This window comes from Aethalodelphis obliquidens, unplaced genomic scaffold, assembly GCF_003676395.1.
Source record: "Aethalodelphis obliquidens isolate GAN/ISIS:26980383/991018 unplaced genomic scaffold, ASM367639v1 scaffold3, whole genome shotgun sequence".
In the NCBI taxonomy this organism is placed as follows: domain Eukaryota; kingdom Metazoa; phylum Chordata; class Mammalia; order Artiodactyla; family Delphinidae; genus Aethalodelphis; species Aethalodelphis obliquidens.
The window spans coordinates 38962950-38969025 of NW_020837947.1; the positions used below are offsets into that span (position 1 = coordinate 38962950).

At 37.9% G+C, this 6076-nt stretch overlaps 1 long non-coding RNA gene across 3 annotated transcripts in view; it reads right to left on the reverse strand.

The window, feature by feature from the left end:
- The window catches only part of LOC113609852 (uncharacterized), a 75749-nt gene that overhangs the window by 22156 nt on the left and 47517 nt on the right, over positions 1-6076 (reverse strand). The window contains exon 4 of one of the 3 annotated variants that reach the window (XR_003428848.1): positions 4222-4474. The exons of the other annotated variants lie outside the window; for them this stretch is intronic. This is a non-coding gene — a long non-coding RNA (uncharacterized LOC113609852). Of the gene's footprint in view, positions 1-4221; positions 4475-6076 lie in introns of those variants that run through there. 3 annotated transcript variants of the gene reach the window in all.

Consider the following 6076-nt stretch of genomic DNA (forward strand, 5'->3'; position numbering starts at 1 on the left):
ATCTGTCCCTCTCCTAGGGATGTCCTTGTCCCCTTTCTTGGCCTATCTAATACTATTTATTCTCCAAAACATTTCTCCTATGTGATGCCTCTAAGAAGATTTTTCTGGACCATCTCCCACCTGACTTAGATGCCCCTCCTATGTGTTACATGGTTTACCTTTACCATGGTACTTATATTGTAATTGCTTCCTCCCAACTGGACTAGAAACTTCTCCAAAGGGAGGATTTGTGTATTATTTTCTTTTTTCTTTTTTCTTTTATTGTTTCATCATCAGTACCTAAACTGAGACTTGATGTTCAAATGTTGGCTGAATTAATAAATGTGTCAGACAACAAAAGATAAACAACAAACCTAATTCCAGCTTAGGACAATGTTATTGTCTTATTTTTGTTTGCTTTTTGTTTTGTTTTGTTTTAGATTTTTAGGTAAGAGCCAGCAAACCTAATGGATTTTAATTACTTGGAATGTTTTCTAGTCTTTGCTACAGTTGATTAACCCACTGTTAGGTAGGTAACCAGATAGCAAACCTAGCTGCACATGAGTTACCTTCTCTGGTTACTCACCATTAGTCACCAGAGAGAAATAAGCAAGAGAGATCCAATGGATCAGTAAAAATCCACCATCACTACTTGAAAATTCTCATGATTTACATGATGATGTCATGCTTATTTAGACTGAGTACCCAGACATAAAATGAGAAGAGGAATTTGAAGGGTAATTATGGTAAACAGCTTTGTATTCATTGGTATGGTAAATGATTTTGTATTCGTAGACCTTTTTAAGGTTTCTAGAAAAGATTACCTTCACTAAAAGCTTCCGAAGCATCATCCTATATTGCAGACATGACCTGGAGATTCGGCAGCACTCATGGATAACATCAGTATCATTTCAGAAATGGTTGGAGCTCAAAACCTATGTTCTCTTAGAGATTCAGTGATGTCTTTTCAGAAAAGATACAGAATAGAGGAAAATTCTTAGTGAACTTTTTTTTTTCAAACAGAGAAGCCTGCCAAATTTGCCTCTGCATATTCTAAAGTTGGTTTTGGCATGTTTGTTATCAGACATCTAAGTGTCAGTCAGGGTCTTTCCTCACAGGAAACAGATGGCCCACTCACATCAGAGTAACTTAAGGAAGGTTCATTTACAAAGGGACTAATGACCAAGGTGTGAATGGAATTTATTAAACAACTGGATCATGCAGGGACCTGGGACCACCCACAACAGAGCTCTTACTCCCCTCCCCTACCCCATGCATGTCCTGAGACCTAAAAGGAGGACTCACCAAGGAAGTGATGAGAACAGAAGACCACCTGGGGATGAGCAGGGATTTTTTCCACTGAGAGTATAGCCAGCCCTACGTAACTTCGCCAGAAAGAAGCCAAGGAAGTAACTTCCCTGCCATCACTGTCTTCCCTACTTCCTACCTTTTGCTAGGCTCCCCATTGACCTGAAGTCGGAGGGTATGGGAGGCTTTTTGTTGTAGTACAAAAAGAGTCAGCCCTTTTTGCCTCTTGGCACCCAGTGTTGTCTTTGTCTGGGTGGAAAGCCTTTATCTGCAACCAGTGAGAACAAAATCTCATAAACTATTGCATCATCATGGGGTAACATTAATTGTCATATTCCTTCCCAGAGTCTAAAATTTTAGCTATTTCTGCTATTCTTCATATAAGGAACTAATGGGGAAAAGAGTAGAAAAAAAAATAAAGGAATACCATAAGATGCAGCATCTGAATTTTCCCTCTGAAGCCGGTTGCTAGGCATAAACTGATTATCATAACTGCCTAATTTCACCATCCAATTCCATGTTCCACTGGAGGGTATGAGTGTGAAGAGAGTCAATATTTGCTGTGAGGTAAGTGTTCAAGAGAATTTGGAGATTCAAAGTTCTTAACTTCATCATTATCTTCCAAAATATCACATCCAATGCGGCCTGTTGTTTCCTGATAATTGCCTTTCTCTTAGTATAATAGAGATGGAGGGTCTGATTTATAATTAGTGCTGTGACTCTACGACATTTACAATCAGGTTGTGAGCTTGGTTGTCAGCTGTATCCTCTGAGTGACCATAGGAGAGAAGCGCTCCTTCAAAGCGACTCAGGAAACCTTCTGACTCTCTGTACACATTTGTAATTACATGTTCATAGTTTTAATTATCTTTTTCCCTATCGATATTGTCGGTGAAAAAAAATGTTGCCTGCCATATCAGTAAATAAGGGATGTTGCAGCCATCAAGCTATCACACTTCAGCCACTCCTAATGGCACATCCTGAGGAGACTCAGCATGAGAAAGCACAGGATACTGGCCCCAGATAGCTGAGGTGCATATCAAAGGAATGATTTCAGTGAACCCAGGCTCTTGCATCTTCCCATGCATAGAAAAGTGCCAAATTCCTTAACTTGAGATATCTGGTTTTCTTTAAAAAACAGTAACTCTTTAAAAAAATTTTTTTTTAGGGACTTCCCTGGTGGTCCAGTGGGTAAGACTCCACACTCCCGATGCAGGGGGTCTGGGTTCGATCCCTGGTCAGGGAACTAGATCCTGCATGCATGCCACAACTAAGAGTTCTCATGCCACAACTAAGAAGGCTGCATGCTGCAACTAAAGATCCTACATGTTGCAACTAAGACCCAGTGCAACTATGGAGAACAGTATGGAGGTTCCTTAAAAAACTAAAACTAGAACTACCATATGACCCAGCAATCCCACTACTGGGCATATACCCTGAGAAAACCATAATTCAAAGAGTCATGTACCACAATGTTCATTGCAGCACTATTTACAATAGCCAGGACATGGAAGCAACCTAAACGTTCATCAATGGATGAATGGATAAAGAAGTTGTGACACATATATACAATGGAATATTACTCAGCCATAAAAAGGAATGAAACTGAGTTATTTGTAGTGAGGTGGATGGACCTAGAGACTGTCATACAGAGTGAAGTAAGTCAGAAAGAGAAAAACAAATACCATATGCTAACACACATATATGGAACCTAAAAATATGGTACTGATGAACCTAGTGGCAGAGCAGGAATAAAGACGCAGATGTAGAGAACGGACTTGAGGACACGGAGAGGGGGTAAGGGGAAGCTGGGACAAAGTGAGAGAGTAGCATTGACATATATACACTACCAAATGTAAAGCGGTTGACTAGTGGGAAGCTGCTGCATAGCACAGGGAGATCAGCTCGATGCTTTGTGATGACCTAGAGGGGTGGAATAGGGAGGGTAGGAGGGAGGCTCAACAGAGAGGAGATATGGAGATATATGTATACATATAGCTGATTCACTTTGTTGTATAGCAGAAACTAACACAACATTGTAAAGCAATTATACTCCAATAAAGATGTAAAAAAAAAAAAACCACACAAATATACCACACAAGTATTGCAAATCATTAAAATACAAACCAACAGAAAAAAAAAAAAAAAAACCTGGTGCAGCCAAAATGAATAAATGAATAAATAAATAAATATTTTAAAAAATAAATAAATTTTTTTGGAGTATAGTTGATTTACAATGTTGTGTTAGGTTCAGGTGTACAGCAAAATGAATCAGTTATACATATATCCACTCTTTTCTAGATTATTTTCCCATATAGGCCATTACAGAGTATTGAGTAGAATTCCCTGTGCTATATAGTAGGTCCTTATTGGTTATCTATTTTATGTATAGTGGTGTGTATATGTCAACCCCAGTCTCCCAGTTTATCCCTCCCCCCAACCCCGGTAACCATAAGTTTGTTTTCTACATCTGTAACTCTATTTCTGTTTTGTAGATAAGTTAATTTGTACCCTTTTTTAGATAACAGTAACCTTCTGACGTTCCAACTACCTGGTCTTTGTTGCAAAAACTCCGTGTGTCCTGGCTCCTCCCTTACTTCTTCAGAACAGTCCCTTAGAGGTATTTGAGAGGCTGTGTCCTGGGCTTCAGGCCTCAGTTTTGTCTGCTGAATAAAACATAACTCTCAACTTTTAGGCTGTGCATTTTTTTTTCAGTCAACAATATTCTCTAGAACTGTAGAAAGAAGCTAAATGACACTAAAATCTTAATTGTCAGAGCAGCTATGTGTTACAGCCACTTGATCTCTGCCAGCTCTTCATCTCATGCAACCGCAGTGGTTACCTGAATATTTATGAGGCTACAATATGCCAAGCGTTACCCTTACCCAATCCCTCACAGCCCCAGCAAAGAGGTTATCCCAAAGAGGTTATGCCTCAAATATATGATGTGCTAATCCCAGAGTCTTAGTTCAAGGAGTCTGTTTCCTGGGGCCATTTCTAGTACCAACTAATATATCAGCCAAGTTCCCAACAGAAAAGAGATCATTAGATGAGTTTTTATTTACAAAGTGACAGATTATAAAAGTTTGTCTGGAGTAGAAGTGGATCACCACAAACAGGGCAGGAATGGAGGCCAGCAGCAGTGAGATGTTACCAGTCTTAATGCCAAAGGGCTGAGGAATGAAACCTGGAAGAAATAAAGTCTCAAACTTATTCAGAAGCCAGAGTACACCAGGGTCCTTTGATGGGGTCAATGCGGTCCCATTTTTGAGGCAGAGGGGAGATGGAAATAAAGGGAAAATGTCTCTGGAGGATCACACAGAGGTATGTGACGCATGGTATTTCTTTGCTTCCTTTCTGCTAAGTCACTTTCCTACTCTCCTCCTAAACCATGCAATCTCACCTTTTCCTTGAACTATCTGGCTTAATGAATTCGTTGTCTCCAGTTTCCCATATGTTTACATTTCTGTGACAGTATATGAAAACACACTCTTATACTTGTGTTTCCTAAAATGTGCTCTGATATTTACATATCCATCTTCATACTCTTGTACATGTACAGGCAAGTATACACATTCACTTATTTCTTCCATTTGGATATAAGCAGTCACAATATCTTGTGTGTTATTAGATAATACCATAGACATGTACACAACTGATATTGTATACGTATTAATGAGTTCTTAAGTTTAAAAGATGAGAATTAGTAACTGTAGTTAGAATTAAGAATAGTTCTAAGGAACAAACGTATGGACACCAAGGGGGAAAGTGGGGGGTGGGGGGCGTGGAGGGGATGAATTGGGAGATTGGGATTGACATGTATACACTAATATGTATAAAATAGATAACTAATAAAAGAAACACGTGAAGTATGATTCCACTTTTGATGGGGGAAAGCCTATATTTGTGTTTTTAAAAACAGAAAAAAAAAAAAGAATAGTTCTAAGGACTAATATGTTTCCCTTTCCTCTTCCTCTCTAGCATAAGCATTCTTTCTTTGATTTAAAAAATTCAGTTTTCATTTTGCTTCATCATCTGGAAGTGCTGGCTTTGAAAATATAATTTATGAAAATATAGCTTTCAAAAAGTGGCAAGAGATATTAATATTTTTAGGCTTTTTTCATCTCATTTCAGTAATGAATTCTGATTTTCTTAATAGGAATGAGTTGTTCTATAAAAAAAATCCCTTTTAATTACCTCAATCTTTAATTTAAAAAGGAGTGGACTTGTCTAAATAATTCTCCAAAAAGAGCTCATAACAGACCACAGCCAAACTATCTGAAAAGCCAGGGACATATATTGATCATCTTGATGTCTAGTTCCAGATAATTTTACCTCTGAACATTTTAAGTGTAACAATAATAAACTAGAAAGTAAACACCCTAAAAAAACTATCTTGAAAACATCATTTTATATTTGTAAAATGTGACTGATGTACAGGGATAGGGAATAATTTCATAGTAATGGCATTCTAAGTCTGTTCTTATTCTATAACAACTTAAAACTCAGATGGCAATGGTATTATCAAGGTTTCCAGACTCATAAATCACCATCAGGCATTTCTACCATTGCTTAATGTTTGTTTTCCAAGGATCTCAAATTGATCCCTAGATAGACCATTATTATTTGGGACATAGAGTGTCTATATCATTTTACAATGTGAAAAGTAAAGTATGAACACATTCTTGAAGGTGAGACAACTTACCTCAAGTCATATCCCATGTCTATGAGAAAAAAATAAATAGAAACTTAGAAATTGTGATTCTCCTTTCTCTACTGTGGCCATTTT